Here is a 27,693-nt window from a genome sequence, read left to right as displayed (position 1 = left end):
CAGCAGTAACAGGATGGTGCAGGGGCAGCAGTTACAGGATGGGACAGGGACAGCCGTAACAGGATGGGCCAGGGACAGCAGTAACTGGATGGTGCAGGGACAGCAGTAACAGGATGGGCCAGGGACAGCAGTAACAGGATGGCGCAGGGACAGCAGTAACAGGATGGTCAGGGACAGCAGTAACAGGATGGTGCAGGGACGGCAGTAACAGGAGGGGTCAGGAGCAGCAGTAACAGGATGGGTCAGGGACAGCAGTAACAGGATGGGACAGCGACAGCGGTAACAGGATGGTCAGGGATAGCAGTAACAGGATGGGACAGGGACAGCGGTAACAGGATGGGACAGCGACAGCGGTAACAGGATGGCGCAGGGACAGCAGTAACAGGATTGTGCAGGGACAGCAGTCACAGGATGGTGCAGGGACAGCAGTAACAGGATGGTGCAGGGACAGCAGTAACAGGATGGTGCAGGGACAGTGGTAACAGGGTGAGTCAGGGACAGCAGTAACAGGGTGGGTCAGGGACAGCAGTAACAGGATGGGACAGGGACAGCAGTAACAGGATGGTGCAGGGACAGCAGTAACAGGATGGTGCAGGGACAGTGGTAACAGGATGGGTCAGGGACAGCAGTAACAGGATGGGTCAGGGACAGCAGTATCAGGATGGGTCAGGGACAGCAGTAACAGGATGGGTCAGGGACAGCAGTAACAGAATGGGTCAGGGACAGCAGTAACAGGATGGGTCAGGGACAGCGGTAACAGGATGGTGCAGGGACAGCAGTAACAGGATGGCGCAGGGACAGCAGTAACAGAATGGGTCAGGGACAGCAGTAACATGATGGGTCAGGGACAGCAGTAACAGGAGGGGTCAGGAGCAGCAGTAACAGGATGGGTCAGGGACAGCAGTAACAGGATGGGTCAGGGACAGAAGTAAAAGGATGGGCCACGTTCAGCAGTAACAGGATGGGACAGCAACAGCGGTAACAGGATGGTCAGGGACAGCATAAAAGGGTGTGCCAGGGACAGCAGTAACAGGATGGGTCAGGGACAGCAGTAACAGGATGGTGCAAAGACAGCAGTAAAAGGATGGGCCAGGGACAGCAGTAACAGGATGGGACAGCGACAGTGGTAACAGGATGGTCAGGGACAGCAGTAACAGGATGGTGCAGGGACAGCAGTAACTGGATGGGCCAGGGACAGCAGTAACAGGATGGTGCAAGGGAAGCAGTAACAGGATGGGCCAGGGACAGCAGTAACAGGATGGTGCAGGGGCAGCAGTAACAGGATGGGACAGGGACAGGAGTAACAAGATGGTCAGGGACAGCAGTAACAGGATGGGTCACGGACAGCAGTAAGAGGATGGGCCAGGGACAGCAGTAACAGGATGGGACAGCGACAGCGGTGACAGGATGGTCAGGGACAGCAGTAACAGGATGGGACAGGGACAGCGGTAACAGGATGGTCAGGGACAGCAGTAACAGGATGGTGCAGGGACAGCAGTAACAGGATGGTGCAGGGACAGTGGTAACAGGGTGGGTCAGGGACAGCAGTAACAGGGTGGGTCAGGGACAGCAGTAACAGGATGGGACAGGGACAGCAGTAACAGGATGGTGCAGGGACAGCTGTAACTGGATGGGCCAGGGACAGCAGTAACAGGATGGTGCAGGGACAGCTGTAACAGCATGGGCCAGGGACAGCAGTAACAGGATGATGCAGGGGCAGCAGTAACAGGATGGTGCAGGGACAGCAGTAACAGGACGGTGCAGGGGCAGCAGTAACAGGATGGGACAGGGACAACAGTAACAGGATGGGTCAGATACAGCAGTAACAGGATGGGCCAGGGACAGCAGTAACAGGATGGTTCAGGGGCAGCAGTAAAAGGACGGTGCAGGGGCACAGTAACAGGATGGGACAGGGACAGCAGTAACAGGATGGTTCAGATACAGCAGTAACAGGATGGGTCAGGGACAGCAGTAAAAGGATGGGCCAGGGACAGCAGTAACAGGATGGGTCAGGGACAGCACTAACAAGATGGTGCAGGGACAGCAGTAAAAGGATGGGCCAGAGACAGCAGTAACAGGATGGGACAGCGACAGCGGTAACAGGATGGTCAGGGACAGCAGTAACAGGATGGTCAGGGACAGCAGTAACAGGATGGGCCAGGGACAGCAGTAACAGGATGGTGCAGGGACAGCAGTAACAGGATGGTCAGGGACAGCAGTAACAGGATGGTGCAGAGGCAGCAGTAACAGGGTGGTGCAGGGGCAGCAGAAACAGGATGGGACAGGGACAGCAGTAACAGGATGGGTCAGGGACAGCAGTAACAGGATGGTGCAGAGGCAGCAGTAACAGGATGGTGCAGAGGCAGCAGTAACAGGGTGGTGCAGGGACAGCAGTAACAGGATGGGTCAGATACAGCAGTAACAGGATGGGTCAGGGACAGCAGTAAAAGGATGGGCCAGGGACAGCAGTAACAGGATGGGACAGCGACAGCGGTAACAGGATGGTGCAGGGACAGCAGTAAAAGGATGGGCCAGGGACAGCAGTAACAGGATGGGTCAGGGACAGCAGTAAAAGGATGGGCCAGGGACAGCAGTAACAGGATGGGACAGCGACAGCGGTAACAGGATGGTGCAGGGACAGCAGTAAAAGGATGGGCCAGGGACAGCAGTAACTGGATGGGTCAGATACAGCAGTAACAGGATGGGTCAGGGACAGCAGTAAAAGGATGGGCCAGGGACAGCAGTAACAGGATGGGACAGCGACAGCGGTAACAGGATGGTGCAGGGACAGCAGTAAAAGGATGGGCCAGGGACAGCAGTAACAGGATGGGTCAGGGACAGCAGTAACAGGATGGGACAGGGACAGCAGTAAAAGGATGGGCCAGGGACAGCAGTAACAGGATGGGCCAGGGACAGCAGTAACAGGAGGGTGCAGGGGCAGCAGTAACAGAATGGGCCAGGGACAGCAGTAACAGGATGGTGCAGGGACAGCAGTAACAGAATGGGCCAGGGACAGCAGTAACAGGATGGTGCAGGGACAGCAGGAACAGGAGGGTGCAGGGGCAGCAGGAACAGAATGGGCCAGGGACAGCAGTAACAGGAGGGTGCAGGGGCAGCAGTAACAGAATGGGCCAGGGACAGCAGTAACAGGATGGTGCAGGGACAGCAGTAACAGGATGGTGCAGGGACAGCAGTAACAGGATGGTGCAGGGACAGTGGTAACAGGGTGGGTCAGGGACAGCAGTAACAGGATGGGTCAAGGACAGCAGTAACAGGATGGTGCAGGGACAGCAGTAACAGGATGGCGCAGGGACAGCAGTAACAGGATGGGTCAAGGACAGCAGTAACAGGATGGTGCAGGGACAGCAGTAACAGGAGGGGTCAGGAGCAGCAGTAACAGGATGGGTCAGGGACAGCAGTAACAGGATAGGTCAGGGACAGAAGTAAAAGGATGGGCCAGGGACAGCAGTAACAGGATGGGACAGCGACAGCGGTAACAGGATGGTCAGGGACAGCAGGAACAGGATGGGCCAGGGACAGCAGTAACAGGATGGTGCAGGGACAGCAGTAACAGGATGGGTCAGGGACAGCAGTAACAGGATGGGTCAGGGACAGCAGTAACAGGATGGTGCAGGGACAGCAGTAACAAGATGGGACAGGGACAGCCGTAACAGGATGGTTAGGGACAGCAGTAACAGGATGGGTCAGGGACAGCAGTCAGAGGATGGGTCAGGGACAGCAGTAACAGGATGGGTCAGGGACAGCAGGAACAGGATGGGCCAGGGACAGCAGTAACAGGATGGGACAGCGACAGCGGTAACAGGATGGTCAGGGACAGCAGTAACAGGATGGTGCAGGGACAGCAGTAACAGGATGGTGCAGGGACAGTGGTAACAGGGTGGGTCAGGGACAGCAGTAACAGGGTGGGTCAGGGACAGCAGTAACAGGGTGGGTCAGGGACAGCGGTAACAGGATGGTTCAGGGGCAGCAGTAAAAGGACGGTGCAGGGGCAGCAGTAACAGGATGGGATAGGGACAACAGTAACAGGATGGGTCAGATACAGCAGTAACAGGATGGGTCAGGGACAGCAGTAACAGGATGGTGCAGGGACAGCAGTAACAGGATGGTGCAGGGACAGCGGTAACAGGATGGTGCAGGGACAGTGGTAACAGGGTGGGTCAGGGACAGCAGTAACAGGATGGTGCAGGGACAGCGGTAACAGGATGGGCCAGGGACAGCAGTAACAGGATGGTGCAGGGACAGCGGTAACAGGATGGTGCAGGGACAGTGGTAACAGGGTGGGTCAGGGACAGCAGTAACAGGATGGTGCAGGGACAGCGGTAACAGGATGGTGCAGGGACAGTGGTAACAGGGTGGGTCAGGGACAGCAGTAACAGGATGGTGCAGGGACAGCAGTAACAGAATGGGTCAGGGACAGCAGTAACAGGATGGGTCAGGGACAGCAGTAACAGGATGGTGCAGGGACAGCAGTAACAGATTGCGCAGGGACAGCAGTAACAGGAGGGGTCAGGAGCAGCAGTAACAGGATGGGTCAGGGACAGCAGTAAGAGGATGGTACAGGGACAGCGGTAACAGGATGGGTCAGAGATAGCTGTAACAGGATGGGTCAGGGACAGGAGTAACAGGATGGGTCAGGGCCAGCAATAACAGGATGGGCCGGGACAGCAGTAACAGGATGGGTCAGATACAGCAGTAACAGGATGGGCCAGGGACAGCAGTAAAAGAATGGGTCAGGGACAGCAGTAACAAGATGGTGCAGGGACAGCAGTAAAAGCACGGGCCAGGGACAGCAGTAACAGGATGGATCAGCGACAGCGGTAACAGGATGGTCAGGGACAGCAGTAACAGGATGGGTCAGGGACAGCAGTAACAGGATGTGCAGGGGCAGCAGTAACAGGACGGTGCAGGGGCAGCAGTAACAGGATGGGACAGGGACAGTAGTAACAGGATGGGTCAGATACAGCAGTAACAGGATGGGTCAGGGCCAGCAGTAACAGGATGGGACAGCGACAGCCGTAACAGGATGGTCAGGGACAGCACTAACAGGGTGATGCAGGGACAGCAGTAACAGGATGGGCCAGGGACAGCAGTAACAGGATGGTGCAGGGGCAGCAGTAACAGGATGGTGCAGGGATAGCAGTAACAGGAGGGGTCAGGAGCAGCAGTAACAGGATGGGCCAGGGACAGCAGTAACTGGATGGTGCAGGGACAGCAGTAACAGGATGGTGCAGGGACAGCAGTAACAGGAGGGGTCAGGAGCAGCAGTAACAGGATGGGTCAGGGACAGCAGTAACAGGATGGGCCATGGACAGCAGTAAAAGGATGGGCCAGGGACAGCAGTAACAGGATGGGACAGCGACAGCGGTAACTGGATGGTCAGGGACAGCAGTAACAGGATGGGCCAGGGACAGCAGTAACAGGATGGCGCAGGGACAGCAGTAACAGGATGGGTCAGGGACAGCAGTAACAGGATGGTGCAGGGACAGCAGTAACAGGAGGGGTCAGGAGCAGCAGTAACAGGATGGGTCAGGGACAGCAGTAACAGGATGGGTCAGGGACAGAAGTAAAAGGATGGGCCAGGGACAGCAGTAACAGGATGGGTCAGGGACAGCAGTAACAGGATGGGTCAGGGACAGAAGTAAAAGGATGGGCCAGGGACAGCAGTAACAGGATGGATCAGCGACAGCGGTAACAGGATGGTCAGGGACAGCAGTAACAGGATGGTGCAAGGACAGCAGTAACAGGATGGTCAGGGACAGCAGTAACAGGTTGGGTCAGGGACAGCAGTAACAGGATGGTGCAGGGGCAGCAGTAATAGGACGGTGCAGGGGCAGCAGTAACAGGATGGGACAGGGATAGTAGTAACAGGATGGGTCAGATACAGCAGTAACAGGATGGTCAGGGACAGCAGTAACAGGATGGGACAGCGACAGCTGTAACAGGATGGTCAGGGACAGCAGTAACAGGATGGTTCAGGGGCAGCAGTAACAGGACGGTGCAGGGGCAGCAGTAACAGGATGGGACTGGGACAGCAGTAACAGGACGGTGCAGGGGCAGCAGTAACAGGATGGGTCAGGGATGCAATAAAAGGATGGTCCAGGGACAGCAGTAACAGGATGGGACAGCGACAGCGGTAACAGGATGGTCAGGGACAGCAGTGAAAGGATGGGCCAGGAACAGCAGTAACAGGATGGGTCAGGGACAGCAGTAACAGGATGGGTCAGGGACAGCAGTAAAAGGATGGGCCAGGGACAGCAGTAACAGGATGGGACAGCGACAGCAGTAACAGGATGGTCAGGGACAGCAGTAACAGGGTGGTGCAGGGACAGCAGTAACAGGATGGGCCAGGGACAGCAGTAACAGGGTGGGTCAGGGACAGCAGTAACAGGATGGGTCAGGGATAGCAGTAACAGGAGGGGTCAGGGACAGCAGTAACAGGATGGTGCAGGGACAGTGGTAACAGGGTGGGTCAGGGACAGAAGTAACAGGATGGGTCAGGGACAGCAGTAACAGGATGGGACAGCGACAGCAGTAACAGGATGGTCAGGGACAGCAGTAACAGGGTGGTGCAGGGACAGCAGTAACAGGATGGGACGGGGATAGCAGTAACAGGATGGGTCAGGGACAGCAGTAACAGGAGGGGTCAGGGACAGCAGTAACAGGATGGTGCAGGGACAGCAGTAACAGGATGGGTCAGGGACAGCAGTAACAGGATGGTGCAGGGACAGCAGTAACAGGATGGGTCAGGGACAGCAGTATCAGGATGGGTCAGGGACAACAGTAACAGGATGGTCAGGGACAGCAGTAACAGGATGGTGCAGGGACAGCAGTAACAGGATGGGTCAGGGACAGCAGTAACAGGAGGGGTCAGGGACAGCAGTAACAGGATGGTGCAGGGACAGCAGTAACAGGATGGCGCAGGGACAGCAGTAACAGGATGGGTCAGGGACAGCAGTAACAGGATGGTGCAGGGACAGCAGTAACAGGAGGGGTCAGGAGCAGCAGTAACAGGATGGGCCAGGGACAGCAGTAACAGTATGGGACAGCGACAGCGGTAACAGGATGGTCAGGGACAGCAGTAACAGGATGGGACAGCGACAGCGGTAACAGGATGGTCAGGGACAGCGGTAACAGGATGGGTCAGGGACAGCAGTAACAGGATGGGACAGGGACAGCAGTAACAGGATGGTGCAGGGACAGCAGTAACAGGATGGGCCAGGGTCAGCAGTAACAGGATGGTGCAGGGGCATCAGTAACAGGATGGGCCAGGGACAGCAGTAACAGGATGGTTCAGGGGCAGCAGTAACAAGATGGGACAGGGACAGCCGTAACAGGATGGTCAGGGACAGCTGTAACAGGATGGATCAGGGACAGCAGTAAGAGGATGGGTCAGGGACAGCAGTAACAGGATGGGACAGGGACAGCGGTAACAGGATGGGACAGGGACAGCAGTAACAGGATGGTGCAGGGACAGCAGTAACAGGATGGTGCAGGGACAGTGGTAACAGGGTGGGTCAGGGACAGCAGTAACAGGGTGGGTCAGGGACAGCAGTAACAGGGTAGGTCGGGGCAGCGGTAACAGGATGGTTCAGGGGCAGCAGTAACAGGACGGTGCAGGGGCAGCAGTAACAGGATGGGTCAGATACAGCAGTAACAGGATGGGTCAGGGACAGCAGTAACAGGATGGTGCAGGGACAGCAGTAACAGGATGGTGCAGGGACAGTGGTAACAGGGTGGGTCAGGGACAGCAGTAACAGGATCGTGCAGGGACAGCAGTAACAGGATGGTGCAGGGACCGTGGTAACAGGGTGGGTCAGGGACAGCAGTAACAGGATGGGTCAGGGACAGCAGTAACAGGATGGTGCAGGGACAGCAGTAACAGGATGGTGCAGGGACAGTGGTAACAGGGTGGGTCAGGGACAGCAGTAACAGGATGGTGCAGGGACAGTGGTAACAGGGTGGGTCAGGGACTGCAGTAACAGGATGGGTCAGGGACAGCAGTAACAGGATGGGTCAGGGACAGCAGTAACAGGATGGTGCAGGGACAGCAGTAACAGGATGGTCAGGGACAGCAGTAACAGAATGGGTCAGGGACAGCAGTAACAGGACGGTGTAGGGACAGCAGTAACAGGAGGGGTCAGGAGCAGCAGTAACAGGATCGGTCAGGGACAGCAGTAACAGGATGGTGCAGGGACAGCGGTAACAGGATGGGTCAGGGATAGCAGTAACAGGATGGTGCAGGGAAAGCAGTAACAGGATGCGTCAGGGACAGCAGTAACAGGATGGGTCAGGGACAGGAGTAACAGGATGGGTCAGGCCAGCAATAACAGGATGGGCCAGGGACAGCAGTAACAGGATGGTGCAGGGGCAGCAGTAACAGGACGGTGCAGGGGTAGCAGTAACAGGATGGGACGGGGACTGCAGTAACAGGATGGGTCAGATACAGCAGTAACAGGATGGGTCAGGGACAGCAGTAAAAGGATGGGCCAGGGACAGCAGTAACAGGATGGGACAGCGACACCAGTAACAGGATGGTGCAGGGACAGCAGTAACAAGATGGTGCAGGGACAGCAGTAAAAGCACGGGCCAGGGACAGCAGTAACAGGATGGGACAGCGACAGCGGTAACAGGATGGTCAGGGACAGCAGTAACAGGATGGTGCAGGGACAGCAGTAACAGGATGGTCAGGGACAGCAGTAACAGGTTGGGTCAGGGACAGCAGTAACAGGATGGTGCAGGGGCAGCAGTAACAGGATGGTGCAGGGACAGTGGTAACAGGATGGCTCAGGGACAGCAGTAACAGGGTGGGTCAGGACAGCAGTAACAGGATGGTGCTGGGACAGCAGTAACAGGAGGGGTCAGGAGCAGCAGTAACAGGATGGGACAGCGACAGCGGTAACAGGATGGGCCAGGGACAGCAGTAACAGGATGGGACAGCGACAGCGGTAACAGGATGGTCAGGGACAGCAGTAAATGGGTGGGCCTGGGACAGCAGTAACAGGATGGGACAGGGACAGCAGTAACAGGATGGTGCAGGGACAGCAGTAACAGGATGGGCCAGGGGCAGCAGTAACAGGATGGTGCAGGGGCAGCAGTAACAGGATGGGCCAGGGACAGCAGTAACAGGATGGTTCAGGGGCAGCAGTAACAAGATGGGACAGGGACAGCCATAACAGGATGGTCAGGGACAGCAGTAACAGGATGGGTCAGGGACAGCAGCAAGAGGATGGGTCAGGGACAGCAGTAACAGGATGGCGCAGGGACAGCAGTAACAGGATGGGTCAGGGACAGCAGTAACAGGATGGTGTAGGGACAGCAGTAACAGGAGGGGTCAGGAGCAGCAGTAACAGGATGGGTCAGGGACAGCAGTAACAGGATGGTGCAGGGACAGCGGTAACAGGATGGGTCAGGGATAGCAGTAACAGGATGGGTCAGAGACAGCAGTAACAGAATGGGTCAGGGACAGCAGTAACAGGATGGGTCAGGGACAGCAGTAACAGGATGGTGCAGGGACAGCAGTAACAGGATGGGTCAGGGACAGCAGTAACAGGATGGGTCAGGGACAGCAGTAACAGGATGGTCAGGGACAGCAGTAACAGGATGGTGCAGGGACAGCAGTAACAGGATGGGTCAGGGACAGCAGTAACAGGAGGGGTCAGGGACAGCAGTAACAGGATGGTGCAGGGACAGCAGTAACAGGATGGCGCAGGGACAGCAGTAACAGGATGGGTCAGGGACAGCAGTAACAGGATGGTGCAGGGACAGCAGTAACAGGAGGGGTCAGGAGCAGCAGTAACAGGATGGGCCAGGGACAGCAGTAACAGTATGGGACAGCGACAGCGGTAACAGGATGGTCAGGGACAGCAGTAACAGGATGGGACAGCGACAGCGGTAACAGGATGGTCAGGGACAGCGGTAACAGGATGGGTCAGGGACAGCAGTAACAGGATGGGACAGGGACAGCAGTAACAGGATGGTGCAGGGACAGCAGTAACAGGATGGGCCAGGGTCAGCAGTAACAGGATGGTGCAGGGGCATCAGTAACAGGATGGGCCAGGGACAGCAGTAACAGGATGGTTCAGGGGCAGCAGTAACAAGATGGGACAGGGACAGCCGTAACAGGATGGTCAGGGACAGCTGTAACAGGATGGATCAGGGACAGCAGTAAGAGGATGGGTCAGGGACAGCAGTAACAGGATGGGACAGGGACAGCGGTAACAGGATGGGACAGGGACAGCAGTAACAGGATGGTGCAGGGACAGCAGTAACAGGATGGTGCAGGGACAGTGGTAACAGGGTGGGTCAGGGACAGCAGTAACAGGGTGGGTCAGGGACAGCAGTAACAGGGTAGGTCGGGGCAGCGGTAACAGGATGGTTCAGGGGCAGCAGTAACAGGACGGTGCAGGGGCAGCAGTAACAGGATGGGTCAGATACAGCAGTAACAGGATGGGTCAGGGACAGCAGTAACAGGATGGTGCAGGGACAGCAGTAACAGGATGGTGCAGGGACAGTGGTAACAGGGTGGGTCAGGGACAGCAGTAACAGGATCGTGCAGGGACAGCAGTAACAGGATGGTGCAGGGACCGTGGTAACAGGGTGGGTCAGGGACAGCAGTAACAGGATGGGTCAGGGACAGCAGTAACAGGATGGTGCAGGGACAGCAGTAACAGGATGGTGCAGGGACAGTGGTAACAGGGTGGGTCAGGGACAGCAGTAACAGGATGGTGCAGGGACAGTGGTAACAGGGTGGGTCAGGGACTGCAGTAACAGGATGGGTCAGGGACAGCAGTAACAGGATGGGTCAGGGACAGCAGTAACAGGATGGTGCAGGGACAGCAGTAACAGGATGGTCAGGGACAGCAGTAACAGAATGGGTCAGGGACAGCAGTAACAGGACGGTGTAGGGACAGCAGTAACAGGAGGGGTCAGGAGCAGCAGTAACAGGATGGCGCAGGGACAGCAGTAACAGGATGGGTCAGGGACAGCAGTAACAGGATGGTGCAGGGACAGCAGTAACAGGAGGGGTCAGGAGCAGCAGTAACAGGATGGGCCAGGGACAGCAGTAACAGTATGGGACAGCGACAGCGGTAACAGGATGGTCAGGGACAGCAGTAACAGGATGGGACAGCGACAGCGGTAACAGGATGGTCAGGGACAGCGGTAACAGGATGGGTCAGGGACAGCAGTAACAGGATGGGACAGGGACAGCAGTAACAGGATGGTGCAGGGACAGCAGTAACAGGATGGGCCAGGGTCAGCAGTAACAGGATGGTGCAGGGGCATCAGTAACAGGATGGGCCAGGGACAGCAGTAACAGGATGGTTCAGGGGCAGCAGTAACAAGATGGGACAGGGACAGCAGTAACAGGATGGGACAGGGACAGCAGTAACAGGATGGTGCAGGGACAGCAGTAACAGGATGGGCCAGGGGCAGCAGTAACAGGATGGTGCAGGGGCAGCAGTAACAGGATGGGCCAGGGACAGCAGTAACAGGATGGTTCAGGGGCAGCAGTAACAAGATGGGACAGGGACAGCCATAACAGGATGGTCAGGGACAGCAGTAACAGGATGGGTCAGGGACAGCAGCAAGAGGATGGGTCAGGGACAGCAGTAACAGGATGGCGCAGGGACAGCAGTAACAGGATGGGTCAGGGACAGCAGTAACAGGATGGTGTAGGGACAGCAGTAACAGGAGGGGTCAGGAGCAGCAGTAACAGGATGGGTCAGGGACAGCAGTAACAGGATGGTCAGGGACAGCTGTAACAGGATGGGACAGGGACAGCGGTAACAGGATGGGACAGGGACAGCAGTAACAGGATGGTGCAGGGACAGCAGTAACAGGATGGTGCAGGGACAGTGGTAACAGGGTGGGTCAGGGACAGCAGTAACAGGGAGGGTCAGGGACAGCAGTAACAGGGTAGGTCGGGGCAGCGGTAACAGGATGGTTCAGGGGCAGCAGTAACAGGACGGTGCAGGGGCAGCAGTAACAGGATGGGTCAGATACAGCAGTAACAGGATGGGTCAGGGACAGCAGTAACAGGATGGTGCAGGGACAGCAGTAACAGGATGGTGCAGGGACAGTGGTAACAGGGTGGGTCAGGGACAGCAGTAACAGGATCGTGCAGGGACAGCAGTAACAGGATGGTGCAGGGACCGTGGTAACAGGGTGGGTCAGGGACAGCAGTAACAGGATGGGTCAGGGACAGCAGTAACAGGATGGTGCAGGGACAGCAGTAACAGGATGGTGCAGGGACAGTGGTAACAGGGTGGGTCAGGGACAGCAGTAACAGGATGGTGCAGGGACAGTGGTAACAGGGTGGGTCAGGGACTGCAGTAACAGGATGGGTCAGGGACAGCAGTAACAGGATGGGTCAGGGACAGCAGTAACAGGATGGTGCAGGGACAGCAGTAACAGGATGGTCAGGGACAGCAGTAACAGAATGGGTCAGGGACAGCAGTAACAGGACGGTGTAGGGACAGCAGTAACAGGAGGGGTCAGGAGCAGCAGTAACAGGATCGGTCAGGGACAGCAGTAACAGGATGGTGCAGGGACAGCGGTAACAGGATGGGTCAGGGATAGCAGTAACAGGATGGTGCAGGGAAAGCAGTAACAGGATGCGTCAGGGACAGCAGTAACAGGATGGGTCAGGGATAGGAGTAACAGGATGGGTCAGGCCAGCAATAACAGGATGGGCCAGGGACAGCAGTAACAGGATGGTGCAGGGGCAGCAGTAACAGGACGGTGCAGGGGTAGCAGTAACAGGATGGGACGGGGACAGCAGTAACAGGATGGGTCAGATACAGCAGTAACAGGATGGGTCAGGGACAGCAGTAAAAGGATGGGTCAGATACAGCAGTAACAGGATGGTCAGGGACAGCAGTAACAGGATGGTGCAGGGACAGCAGTAACAAGATGGTGCAGGGACAGCAGTAAAAGCACGGGCCAGGGACAGCAGTAACAGGATGGGACAGCGACAGCGGTAACAGGATGGTCAGGGACAGCAGTAACAGGATGGTTCAGGGACAGCAGTAACAGGATGGTCAGGGACAGCAGTAACAGGTTGGGTCAGGGACAGCAGTAACAGGATGGTGCAGGGGCAGCAGTAACAGGATGGTGCAGGGACAGTGGTAACAGGATGGCTCAGGGACAGCAGTAACAGGGTGGGTCAGGACAGCAGTAACAGGATGGTGCTGGGACAGCAGTAACAGGAGGGGTCAGGAGCAGCAGTAACAGGATGGGACGGCGACAGCGGTAACAGGATGGGCCAGGGACAGCAGTAACAGGATGGGACAGCGACAGCGGTAACAGGATGGTCAGGGACAGCAGTAAATGGGTGGGCCTGGGACAGCAGTAACAGGATGGGACAGGGACAGCAGTAACAGGATGGTGCAGGGACAGCAGTAACAGGATGGGCCAGGGGCAGCAGTAACAGGATGGTGCAGGGGCAGCAGTAACAGGATGGGCCAGGGACAGCAGTAACAGGATGGTTCAGGGGCAGCAGTAACAAGATGGGACAGGGACAGCCGTAACAGGATGGTCAGGGACAGCAGTAACAGGATGGGTCAGGGACAGCAGCAAGAGGATGGGTCAGGGACAGCAGTAACAGGATGGCGCAGGGACAGCAGTAACAGGATGGGTCAAGGACAGCAGTAACAGGATGGTGTAGGGACAGCAGTAACAGGAGGGGTCAGGAGCAGCAGTAACAGGATGGGTCAGGGACAGCAGTAACAGGATGGTGCAGGGACAGCGGTAACAGGATGGGTCAGGGATAGCAGTAACAGGATGGGTCAGAGACAGCAGTAACAGAATGGGTCAGGGACAGCAGTAACAGGATGGGTCAGGGACAGCAGTAACAGGATGGTGCAGGGACAGCATTAACAGGATGGCGCAGGGACAGCAGTAACAGGATGGGTCAGGGACAGCAGTAACAGGAGGGGTCAGGAGCAGCAGTAACAGGATGGGTCAGGGACAGCAGTAACAGGATGGTGCAGGGACAGCAGTAACAGGATGGGTCAGGGACAGCAGTAACCGGATGGGTCAGGGACAGGAGTAACAGGATGGGTCAGGGCCAGCAATAACAGGATGGTGCAGGGACAGCGGTAACAGGATGGTGCAGGGACAGCAATAACAGGATGGGTCAGGGACAGCAGTAACAGGATGGTGCAGGGACAGCAGTAACAGGATGGTGCAGGGACAGCAGTAACAGGATGGGTCAGGGACAGCAGTAACAGGATGGGTCAGGGACAGGAGTAACAGGATGGGTCAGGGCCAGCAATAACAGGATGGTGCAGGGACAGCAGTAACAGAATGGGCCAGGGACAGCAGTAACAGGATGGTGCAGGGACAGGAGTAACAGGATGGGTCAGGGCCAGCAGAAACAGGATGGGTCAGGGACAGCAGTAACAGGATGGTGCAGGGACAGCAGTGACAGGATGGTGCATGGACAGCAGTAACAGGATGGGCCAGGGACAGCAGTAACAGGATGGGCCAGGGACAGCAGTAACAGGATGGGTCAGGGACAGGAGGAACAGGATGGTTCAGGGGCAGCAGTAACAAGATGGGACAGGGACAGCCGTAACAGGATGGTCAGGGACAGCAGTAACAGGATGGGTCAGGGACAGCAGCAAGAGGATGGGTCAGGGACAGCAGTAACAGGATGGCGCAGGGACAGCAGTAACAGGATGGGTCAAGGACAGCAGTAACAGGATGGTGTAGGGACAGCAGTAACAGGAGGGGTCAGGAGCAGCAGTAACAGGATGGGTCAGGGACAGCAGTAACAGGATGGTGCAGGGACAGCGGTAACAGGATGGGTCAGGGACAGCAGTAACAGGATGGGTCAGAGACAGCAGTAACAGAATGGGTCAGGGACAGCAGTAACAGGATGGGTCAGGGACAGCAGTAACAGGATGGTGCAGGGACAGCATTAACAGGATGGCGCAGGGACAGCAGTAACAGGATGGGTCAGGGACAGCAGTAACAGGAGGGGTCAGGAGCAGCAGTAACAGGATGGGTCAGGGACAGCAGTAACAGGATGGTGCAGGGACAGCAGTAACAGGATGGGTCAGGGACAGCAGTAACCGGATGGGTCAGGGACAGGAGTAACAGGATGGGTCAGGGCCAGCAATAACAGGATGGTGCAGGGACAGCGGTAACAGGATGGTGCAGGGACAGCAATAACAGGATGGGTCAGGGACAGCAGTAACAGGATGGTGCAGGGACAGCAGTAACAGGATGGTGCAGGGACAGCAGTAACAGGATGGGTCAGGGACAGCAGTAACAGGATGGGTCAGGGACACGAGTAACAGGATGGGTCAGGGCCAGCAATAACAGGATGGTGCAGGGACAGCAGTAACAGAATGGGCCAGGGACAGCAGTAACAGGATGGTGCAGGGACAGGAGTAACAGGATGGGTCAGGGCCAGCAGAAACAGGATGGGTCAGGGACAGCAGTAACAGGATGGTGCAGGGACAGCAGTGACAGGATTGTGCATGGACAGCAGTAACAGGATGGGCCAGGGACAGCAGTAACAGGATGGGCCAGGGACAGCAGTAACAGGATGGGTCAGGGACAGGAGTAACAGGATGGGTCAGGGCCAGCAATAACAGGATGGTGCAGGGACAGCAGTAACTGGATGGGTCAGGGACAGCAGTAACAGGATGGGTCAGGGACAGCAGTCACAGGATGTTGCAGGGACAGTAGTAACAGCATGGGTCAGGGACAGCAGTAACAGGATGGTGCAGGGACAGTAGTAACAGCATGGGTCAGGGACACCAGTAACAGGATGGGTCAGGGACAGTTGTAACAGGATAGATCAGGGACAGCAGTAACAGGATGTTGCAGGGACAGCGGTAACAGGATGGGTCAGGGACAGCAGCAACAGGATGGAGCAGGGACAGCAGTAACAGGATGGGTCAGGGACAGCAGTAACAGGATGGGTCAGGGACAGCAGTAACAGGATGGTCAGGGACAGCAGTAACAGGATGGTGCAGGGACAGCAGTAACAGGATGGGTCAGGGACAGCAGTAACAGGATGGTGCAGGGACAGCAGTAACAGGATGGGTCAGGAACAGCAGTAACAGGATGGTGCAGGGACAGCAGTAACAGGATGGGTCAGGAACAGTAATAACTGGATGCATCAGGGCATGTGATACCCTTCCTCATTGAAAAAAACCCCACTTTTTTCTACTTTCTGCTTCCGATTGACCAACCAATCTCCTATCTCAGCCTTTGTTACTCCTGACTACACAAAAAAAAACCTTACCTCCAAGGAGTGATCCCACATTCTAGACTCTCCCTAAAGAGGATACACTCTCTCCATATCAACCTGTCGGGATCCCTCCAGATCTTGTGTTTCAATCAAGTCACTGCTACAGACAGATCTAAACTCCAGCATTTACAAATATAACGTGTCAAACTTTCCTCATCAGGTGACCTGGCCATTCCAGATACTACTCTTTAAACCTTCCCTGAACAGCTTCCAGTTTCTTTCCATTCTTTCGTAAATGACAAGACCAATACTGTACACAGAACTGCAGGTGTGGTCACACCAGTGCGCTTTATAACCAAAGCACAACTTTCTAATTTCTGAACACATTTTGAACACATATCAAATTTTTAAAAATGATTCATTCACGGGATGAGGGCATTGCTGGCGAGGTCAGCAATTATAGCCCATCTCTAATTGCCCAGAGGGCATTAAGAGTCAACCACATTGCTGTGGGCCTGAAGTCATTTGTAGACCAGACCAGGTAAGGATGGCAATTCCCTTCCTTAAGGGACATGAGCAAACCAGATTTTTTTTTCTGACAATTGACAATGAATGTATGGTCTCTTAATTCCAGATTTGAATGGAATTCATGTTCTACTGTTTGCTAAGCAGGTGCCAAGGTCATTACCTGGGTCTCTGGATTAATAGTCAAATAATAATACCGCAGGGCCTTCACCCTCCCTAAAGTACAGTACAGTATCATCTTTTGTAGTCAGACATGTTTCTAAAAACACAAATGTGGCGAATTCACAGACATTTTAAATACTTATGGAATTACTGTAATGCTAACACAACCATTGTCACACCTATCCACAACCTTGTTGTCTCATAATAATACTCCAGCCCTTATACTCAGACACACGAATAGATAATCTCACATTCTACAGGTTTCCTTGAAATGAAATTGTTTTCCAGTTGTAGGGGAATCACTGCAATGTGTGGAGACACCAGTGGTTTCAGTAAGGTCTCTTCTCCTGCATTGACAGCACCTGTTATGTGAAAAGAAAACTATCAGAATTTCCTGACTCTGAATGTTTTCACAATAGAGTTGGAATACATTATAAAATCCAACAGCACCAGAAAGGTGATACTCTGATTTGGAACAGTGAAAGTAGAAAAATATAGAACACATTAAAAGTCACAGCCCAAGCAGAAGACTGAAGTCTGTCAATCCCATTGGACAGTGAAGAGCAGTGGATTGATCCAATGTACTTGATATCACAGTACAACAACCCCAAGACAGAAATTGATGTTACAGTATAACGAGTGTAACTCAAGCAAGGAATCAATCAGTAAAAAGACAGTCACAAAGGAAATGAGCTGGATGTACTAACCTTTACTTGGAGGTATACGAGATAAGTCTGACCAGTCTGTCTCATTGACCAGTTTTACTGTTTTTTGCCCCTTGTGATTATCTCGATCACACGTGCTTATACACATGCTCAAAATATTTTACATTCACACACCTCCAAATAGTATTTCACACTATCCGGCCACCCTCTCACTGTCTCACAGTAATGTAGAAGACCATCCTCACACTCATATATACAAACAGCTAAACTCACACTTGCAGGTTCTTTCCCACATGAATCTATTTCACTGACCTGTACATAAACTGTCTGTGTTCCAGCTGTGGGGGAGTCACTATCGGGACTGGATGGACCAGAGTTTTCACAAAGATCTCACATACAGGAACAACGGCACTTGCTGGAAAACAGAAACACTGTCGAAGACTCTCATCCGTCGTGGGAGATGAAGTTAGTTTCTGATTGTTTCAGTGGCTGAAAGTCTTATGTTAACAGGTATTTATATCTGGAATAAATCTGCAGTCCAATATAGATAAGGATTAGTTACTGTGGGCACTGATGCTTTCTTTGCCAGATCATAAAATTCCGACCTTTGTAGAAGTCAGCATTGGGGTTTCAAACCGTTTCACTTTCACTTGTTCAGTTGCAGTTCTCCACAATGAAACTGTTTCCGGGAAATGCTGTAAGTTTCGTTTTTACTCAAATTTCACATTGGAGAAACATGGTCTACTGCACTGTCCTTCATCTACTTCCTTGATCACCCGTTCAAAAACTCAATCAAACTTGTGAGACATGATTTCTTATGCACAAAGCCATGCTGACTATCCCAAATAAGTCCTTGCCTCTCCAAATGCCTGTAGATCCTGACTCTTAGAATTCCATCTAACATTTTACTGCCACAGATGTTAGGCTCACCAATCTGTAGTTTCCAGGCATTTCCCTATGGTTTTTCTTAAATAATGGCACAAAATTAGCCAAACTCTTATCGTCAAGCACTTCCCCTGTGGCTGTCAATGAGACAAATATCTCTGCTAAGGGCCCCACAATTTCCTCGCTCGCTTCCCACAAAGTCCTCAGATACACTTTAGCAGCTCCTGGGAAGTTATCTACCTTAATGTATTTTAAGAACCTCCTCTTCTGTAATGTGGATTCTCTTCAAGGCATCACTGTTTAATCCCCCAAGTTCTCTCGCATCCAAGTCTTTCTTGATGGGAAATACTGAGGAGAAATATTCATTTCTGGTCTCACCCATCTCTTGTGGCTCCACACATAGATGACCTTGTTAATCTTTAAGAGGTCCTATTCTCTCCCTAGTTACTATATTGTCCTCATGTACTTGTAGAGTCCCTTTGGATTCTCTCTTCTCTTATCTGCCAAAGGCCTCTCATGTCTCCTTTTAACCATCCTGATTTCTCTCTTAAGTGTACTCTGACACCCTCTAAACTCCTCAAGGAAATAAGTTGATCTCAGTTGCTTATAACTGTCATATTCCTCCTCCCTTTTCTTGACAAGGATCTCAATAACTCTAGTCATCCAGTGTTCCCTACTCCTGCCAGCCTTACCCTTCAACTCTCCCAGGAACATGCTAGCCCTGTATTCTCCTTTTGAGAGCCTCCCACTAACCAGTCCCTTTGCCTGCGAACAGCCTCCCTCAATCAACTTTTGGAAGTTCCTGTCTAAGACCATCAAAGTTGGCCCAGTTTAGAACTTTAACTTGTGGACCAGACCTATTCTTTTGCAGAACTGTTTTAAAACTAATGGAGTTATGGTCATTGGTCCCAAGGTGCTTCCCCACTAACACTTCAGTCATTTGCCCTGCATAATTTCCCAAAAGGAGGTCAAGTTTTGCCCCTTCTCTAGTAGGGCCATCTGCATACAATATGAGAAAGTCTTCCTGAATGAACTCAACAAATTTCTCTCCATCCAAGTCTTTAAAACTATGACAGTCCCAGTCAATGATGCAAAAGTTAAAATTCCCATCGATTACAACCTTATTACTCTTGCAGCTATCACCAGACCCCTTACATATTTACTCCTCAATCTTCTGCTGACCTTTGGAAAGGGTACAGTACAATGCCATGAAAGTGATCTCCACATTTTTATTTGTCAGGTCTACACATATAAACTCAGAGGATGAACCCTCAAGAATGTCATCTGTCTGCATTGTTGTGCTGATCTCCTGAATCACAAGTGCAATTCCTCATCCTTTCTTGCCTCTCCTCTAACCTTGCTATAATGTCTGTACCATGGAACATTGAGCTGTCAGTCATGCCCTCCCTCAGCCATGTTTCTGTAGTGGCGAAAATATCTGTCCCATGATCCATCCTTGCCCTGAGTTAATTTGTCTTACCTTTTAGGCCTCCGGCATTACAATAAATGCGATTTAACCTCGACTTCTCTTGCTTCCTGGCAGGCTTGATTAAAAAGCTTCCTGATTCCTACCCATTAATTAAAACTGTGTCACTGATGTCTGCACAGAATAGCTCATTATAATTACAATACTTCTGAATAAAAAGTTTATTACAAATTATGAGTCCCATCAGACCTTCCATTCTCTGCTGAGTGTTGTGTATTCAGCAAAGGTCTCAGTTTTAACCCTCTGAGTCCCTACCTTAATGAATTTCAGACACGAGCATGTTATTAAATTCCTCATCTGTCATCTTCACCTTCATGCCCATTTCTTTGGACAAGAGTCCTATCCCCATCACACAGATCCTTTCACTCATCTCCAATACTTTCCCTTCCTAAATCCCTCTGTCTTGCCTATTACCTACACTTGTTCATAAAGAACTGTTGATGTGACATTGTGTGCTGCAATTTTTCAGCCCCTTTGCTCATTCCAACCTCTCTCCCTCTGAACTGATGGCACTCCATGCTCTCAGATCCAGCCCTGACTTTGTATTCAAGGCTGCTAACAAGGGTGGTGCTGTTGTTGCCTGGCACATGGATCTCGACATTATGAAGCTCCCTCTGAATGCCCCCTGGACCATGACCCCGACATGGAACACCAGGCCACCATCTCCACAATAGTTGGGCAGCACAGTGGCCAAGTGGTTAGCACTGCTACCTCACAATGCTAGCGGCCCGGCTTCAGTTACACACTCAGGTGACTGTCTGTGTGGAGATTGCACAATCTCCCTGAGTCTATGTGGGTTTCCTCTGGGTACTCCGGTTTCTCCCATAGTGCATAATCTGTCCTCAAAATGTAAGGTTAGTTGGATTGGCCATGGGAAAGGCAGAGTTACAGGGATGTGGCAAGCAGGTTGGTCTAGGTTGGGTGCTCTTCAGAGGTTAAGTGTGGACTCGATGGGCTGAATGGCCTGCTTCCATAACGATTTTATAATTCAGTCACTAATCTCATTTCATCTGGTGATCACCTCCCACAACTACCTCCAAAGTCATTGTCTCCCAACTCTGCACACCTCGCTTCTATCTCCTTTACAAAATCCTTGGACAGAACTGCTCTGGCAGACCCATAGTTAATACCTGCTCCTGTCCCATTGAACTCATCTCTTCAGACATCGATTTGAGTTTTTTCCTTCCCTTGTCCAGATCCTGCCCACTTATATCCCCGATTTTCCGCAGACTTTACCTCAGTTTTGGAATTTCCAGTTCATGGGATACAGCAACCCCTTTCCACGCCGATCCCCCATCAAGGATGGTCTCAGGGATCTCCGCCTCTTCCTGGAAAAAAGGCCAGTACTGTCCCCATCCACCACCACTCCCCTCTGCCTGGCCCAGCTTGTTCTCACCCTGGGCAACTTCTCCTTTTACTTCTCTCACTTTTTCAGGGAAGAGGTGTACCCATTAGGGCCCCTGTTATATCTGTATCCTTATGGAGTATGAGGAATGTTCCTTGTTCAGTCCTATTCCAGGCCCCACCCACAACTCTTTCTCCGTTATATCAGTAATGTTATTGGTGCTGCTTCTTGCTCTCATCTGAAATTGGAAATGTTCATCTATTTCCACCATGTCCTCACCTTCCCCTGGTCTTTCACTGACTCCTCCTTTTCCTTCTTTCCACATCTCTGTTTCCATGTTTGGTGATAAGTTGGACACCAATATCCACCTCAAACCACATTTACTTTGAGTAGACATCCTCACATCCTGCTTCTTGTAACGACTCTGTTCCATTCTCCCAGTTCCTCTGTCGATGCCAGCTTTGATAAGGTGGCCTCCAAAATATCCACCTCCTTCCTGAACTGAGCACTGATTCCTCAGCACCATGGTTGAGAGGACCCTCAGCCAAGTCTGACCCACACTTTGGCCCTCACCCAGTCTCTTCTGACGAACAACAGCAATAAGAATCCCCTTGTTGTCACCTCGCATCCCACCAGCATCCACATCCAAAGGATCATTAGCTGCTATTTCCATCAGTACCAGTAAGATGCTGCCACCAGATGCATATTGCCCTCCTCTCTGTCATCTGCCTTCCCCAAGGCCCATTCCCTCCAGGACACCCTGGCTCATTCCACCTTCGCTCTCAACACTGGCCATCCACAGACCCATGGAACCTTCTCCTGTCACTGCAGAAGGTGTAACACCTGTCCCTTTACTTCCTCCCTTCTCACTCTCCAAGGCCCGAAACACATCTTCAAGGTGAAGTAGCGATTTACCTGCACTGGATTCAAACTAGCCGAGTATATATGCTGTTCACAATGTGGTCTCCACTGCACTGAGGAAATAAAGCATGGAGTGGGAAAGGAAGTTCAGCCTGGGTGCTTGCTTTGCAGAACACCTACACTCTGTCTGCAAAATAAGAGCCTGAGCTTCCAATTGTCTGCCATTACAACACCCCGCCATGTTCCCTGGCCAACATCTGTCTCAGGTTTGCTGCAGTGCTCCAGTGAAGCTCAGTGCAAGCTGGAAGAACAACGCTGCCTTATCCACTTAGGGACCTGCAGCCTTCTGGACTCAATACTGAGTTCAACAATTTTCAGGCTTTAGCTTCTCCGATGTCTTCCCCCAGCCCCAGGCCAGGGAGAACATACCAGGCCTTGTTATCACATGGTCTGCTATTACACACAACCTGTTTTTAACCACTAACAGTCCCTCTTTATAGATATTCAGTTTCCTAAGCTGACTGCTATACAGTCCTTTGGCTGTCCAACTGTTTCTCTCTTTAGGCTCTATCTCCACCTGATTTTAATCCTGACCTTCTCCCCCACCCAATCTTCTGCATAAAAACCAACATTTTCCGCACTACCATTAGTTCAGAGGAAGGGTTCCTGGTCCTGAAACATTAGCTCTGATGACCCTCCCAGATGCTGCCAGACTTGCTGACCTTTGCCAGCAATCTCTGGTTTTTGTTTCTGATTTCCTGCATCCACGTTACTTTCGGTTTTTGTTCTTTCAGCTGGAGATTCTCTTTCCTTTTTCAGACCAATAATACTGACAGGAGCAGCTGCTGTTTTGTTTGTTTCCAGGTTCCTAATTCAAACCCCTGGAACTGTCAGACTGGCCAAAATCCAATCCCTTTATCACAGGTTAGTTTTATTGACCAGTTTGTGGAATGAAACTGATAATGTCACAAATTGAACTCACAATATTTACTGGAAATTATTGTGTTTGTGACTGATCTGATTCCCATTCAAAAGAGTGTCCTGTATCGGTGTTAATTATTGATTATTTCAAAATAGAATCTGAGCTGTAAAGACAGACCATGTACCCGATTTGGGTCACCCACCTCCAGGCTCCTTCACCTGGCAGAGATCATTGTGTGTGAACTAGTTCCCTTTTCATTCATCTCACTTTCTCCAAGTGAAAGGTTTGGCCACAACTGGCTGGCTCCTTGTGGGTGATGTGAAACATTCCCTTTTCACAGTCCGATTCGAGTCCCCACCCAATTTCTTTCTTTGATACGTTGAAGATATATTTGATGTTGCTTCCTGCTTTTGCCTGAAGTTAGAAAAATTCATTACTTTTGTAACTGATTCCATCATTCTCTCACTCTGACCACACACATCTCTGACTCTTCCCTTCCCTTGCTGGACTTCCATGTTTCTATTTCTGAAGTGAAACTGTCCATCTATATCCATAACAAGCCCACCCACTCCCATAATTACCTCGACTGCATTTCCCCGAACACTGCTTCCTGCAAGGATTCCATTCCATTCCATTCTCCATCTCCACTGCATCTGTTCTGTTGATGCCACATCCCACAGAGGTGCCTCTGTCATTTAGTTCTTTTTCCTCAACCATGAATTTTCCTCCAAGCTTGTGGTTGACAGGGGCCTCAGTCACGTATGATCCATTTTCTGAATTTCTGCACTTATCCCATCGCTCCACCCCTCCCAGGATAACAGCATGCCTACCCTTGTTCTCATGTTCCATCCCTACACAACCTCACATTCCAAAGGGTGATATTGGACTTGAAATATTAAGACCTGCTGCCAGACATGCTGAGTTTTCCCTGAACTTCCTGTTTTTATTTAAATTCTGTGACCAATTGTGGTTTGTCACACCTCCTTGTAGGCTGTTCAACTTTCCTTCAAATCTGTAAAGGATGTGCCACTAAGGGACAGTGGGCACGTGTCTGCAGGAAATTTGGTGCCAAAAGTCAAGCCAAACCCAGAACAAAATTGAAGAAGGTGAGGACGGCAGATGCTGGAGATCAGAGTCGAGAGTGTGGTGCTGGAAAAGCACAGCAGATACGGCAGCATTTATGGAGAGAAATCAGAGTTAATGTTTCAGGTCAAGTGGCCCTTCCTCAGAAAGTGATGGTAGTGAGGAAAATGTGGGATTTTATTCACGGGTAGGGTGGGGAAGGATGTAAGGAGTAAACAAGAGGTGGAAATAGAGCCCAAACAGACAGAAGAGCAGTTGGACAGACAAAGCAGTTGGCAACAATCTGGTGACGAGGGTGAATAGCTGTTAATGGAGACAGTTAGCTGGTTAACAATAGGTTGTGTGTAATAGCAGAACAGTGTGATAACAAGACCTGATGTGTGAGGATCGGCGTAAGGACATGGCAGAGATCAATCCCAGAAATTTTTCAACTCAATATTAAGACCAGAATGTGCAGAGGGGTCATATAGAAAATGAGGCGTTATGTTTCCAGCTCAGACTGAGCTTTGCTGGATCACTGCGGCAGCCTGAGACAGAGACGTTGGCCAGGGAACAGGGTGGCGTGTTAATGTGGCAGGATAGTCAGGGCCATCACTGTGAACAGAATGCAAGTATTCTGTGAAGCGGTCACCAGGCTATGCTTCATTCCCCCAGTGTAGGGGAGAGACCAAATACTGAGCAGGGAATGCAGTAGACGAGGCTGTGGGAAGTGAATTGAAAGTGTTGCTGCTTCATCAGGAAGCTATGCAGAACACCGAGTGTGAGACAGCTAGCAGGCCATAGTTATGCTGCAGAACACCGAGTGTGGGACAGCTAGCAGGCCATAGTTATACTGCAGAACACCGAGTGTGAGACAGCTAGCAGGCCATAGTTATACTGCAGAACACCGAGTGTGAGACAGCTCGCAGGCGAAAGTTATACTGCAGAACACCGAGTGTGAGACAGCGAGCAGGCTATAGTTATTCTGCAGAACACCGTGTGTGAGACAGCTAGCAGGACATAGTTATACTGCAGAACACCGAGTGTGAGACAGCTAGCAGGCCATAGTTATACTGCAGAACACCGAGTGTGAGACAGCTCGCAGGCTATAGTTATACTGCAGAACACCGAGTGTGAGACAGCTAGCAGGCTATAGTTATACTGCAGAACACCGAGTGTGAGACAGCTAGCAGGCCATAGTTATACTGCAGAACACCGAGTGTGAGACAGCTAGCAGGCCATAGTTATACTGCAGAACACCGAATGTGAGACAGCTAGCAGGCCATAGTTATACTGCAGAACACCGAGTGTGAGACAGCTCGCAGGCTATAGTTATACTGCAGAACACCGAGTGTGAGACAGCTAGCAGGCCATAGTTATACTGCAGAACACCGAGTGTGAGTCAGCTAGCAGGCCATAGTTATACTGCAGAACACCGTGTGTGAGACAGCTAGCAGGCCATAGTTATACTGCAGAACACCGTGTGTCAGACAGCTAGCAGGCCATAGTTATACTGCAGAACACCGAGTGTGGGACAGCTAGCAGGCCATAGTTATACTACAGAACACCGAGTGTGGGACAGCTAGCAGGACTAGTTATACTGCAGAACACCGAGTGTGAGACAGCTAGCAGGCCATAGTTATACTGCAGAACACCGAGTGTGAGACAGCTAGCAGGCCATAGTTATACTACAGAACACCAAATGTGGGACAGCTAGCAGGCCATAGTTATACTGCAGAACACCGAGTGTGAGACAGCTGGCAGGCTATAGTTATGCTGCAGAACACCGAGTGTGAGACAGCTAGCAGGGCCATAATTCTACTGCAGAACACCGAGCGCGAGACAGCTAGCAGGCCATAGTTATACTGCTGAACACTGAGTGTGAGACAGCTAGCAGACCATAGTTATACTGCAGAACACCGAGTGTGAGACAGCTAGCAGACCATAGTTATACTGCTGAAAACCGAGCGTGAGAGAGCTCGCATGCCATAGTCATACTGCAGAACACCGAGTGTGAGACAGCTAGCGGGCCATAGTTATACTGCAGAACTCTGAGTGTGAGACAGCTAGCAGGCCATAGTTACAGTGCTCAACACCAAGTGTGAGACAGCTAGCAGGTTGTAGTTATACTACTGAAAAACGAGTGTGAGACAGCTAGCAGGCTGCAGTTATACTGCAGAACACCGAGCGCGAGACAGCTGGCAGGCCATAGTTATACTGCAGAACACCGTGTGTGAGACAGCTAGCAGGCTATAGTTATACTGCAGAACACCAAGTGTGAGACAGCTAGCAGGCTATAGTTATACTGCAGAACACCGAGTGTGAGACAGCTAGCAGGCCAGACTTATACTGCTGAACACTAAGTGTGACACAGCTAGCAGGCTGTAGTTATACTGCAGAACACCGAGTGTAAGACAGATAGCAGGCCAGAGTTTTCCTGCTGAACAGTGAGTGTGAGACAGCTAGCAGGCTATAGTTATGCTGCAGAACACCGAGTGTGAGACAGCTCGCAGGCGAAAGCTATACTGCAGAACACCGAGTATGAGACAGCTTGCAGGATAAAGTTATACTGCAGTATACTGAGTGTGAGACAGCTAGTAGGCCATAGTTATTCTGTAGAACACTGAGTGTGAGACAGCTGGCAGGCTATATTCATAATGCAGAACACCGAATCGAAGACAGCTAGCAGGCTGTAGTTATACTACAGAACACCGAGTGTGAGACAACTAGCAGGCCATAGTTATACTGCAGAACACCGAGTGTGAGACAGCTCGCAGGCCATAGTTATACTGCAGAACACCGAGTGTCAGACAGCTAGCAGGATAAATTTATACTGCAGAACACCGAGTGTGAGACAGCTGGCAGGTTGTAGTTATAATGCAGAACACCGAGTGTCAGACAGCTAGCAGGATAAATTTGTACTGCAGAACACTGAGTGTGAGACAGCTAGCAGGATAAATTTGTACTGCAGAACACTGAGTGTGAGACAGCTGGCAGGCTATATTTATACTGCAGAACACCGAATCGAACACTGCTAGCAGTCTGTAGTTATACTGCAGAACACCGAGCGTGAGACAGCTGAAAGGCTCTAGTTATTCTGCAGATCACCGAGTGTGAGACAGCTAGCAGGCCATAGTTACAGTGCTGAACACCGAGTGTGAGACAGCTAGCAGGCGAAAGTTATACTGCAGAATACTGAGCGTGAGACAGCTGGCAATCTATAGTTATATGGCAGAGCTGAAAATGTGTTGCTGGAAAAGCGCAGCAGGTCAGGCAGCATCTAGGGAACAGGAGAATCGACGTTTCGGGCATAAGCCCTTCTTCAGTAATGAGGAAAGTTTGTCCAGCAGGCTAAGATAAAAGGTAGGGAGGAGGGACTTGGGGGAGGGGCGTCGGAAATGTGATAGGTGGAAAGAGGTCAAGGTGAGGGTGATAGGTCAGACTGGGGTGGGGGCGGAGAGGTCGGGAAGAAGATTGCAGGTTAGGAAGGAGGTGCTGAATTCGATGGATCTGACTGAGACAAGGTGGGGGAGGGGAAATGAGGAAATTGGT

General features: G+C 51.9%; 1 protein-coding gene across 1 annotated transcript in view; it reads right to left on the bottom strand.

Moving 5' to 3' along the window:
- The window catches only part of LOC148140938 (uncharacterized), an 87,611-nt gene extending 69,395 nt beyond the window's left edge, over positions 1–18,216 (bottom strand). The window contains exons 1-2 of the mRNA XM_087979693.1: positions 17,893–18,216; positions 17,167–17,277 (exon numbers count right to left, since the gene is read on the bottom strand). The gene's annotated coding sequence lies outside the window, so the exon portion shown is untranslated. The remainder of the gene's footprint in view (positions 1–17,166; positions 17,278–17,892) is intronic.
- Positions 18,217–27,693: the final 9,477 nt, after the last annotated feature.

Source organism: Chiloscyllium plagiosum, unplaced genomic scaffold (genome assembly GCF_037043375.1).
Source record: "Chiloscyllium plagiosum isolate Xiang-an unplaced genomic scaffold, Cpla_swu_hap1 HiC_scaffold_35, whole genome shotgun sequence".
Lineage (NCBI taxonomy): Eukaryota > Metazoa > Chordata > Chondrichthyes > Orectolobiformes > Hemiscylliidae > Chiloscyllium > Chiloscyllium plagiosum.
Note: the sequence above shows the minus strand (reverse complement) of the source record. Positions and strands in the feature narration are given on the sequence as shown.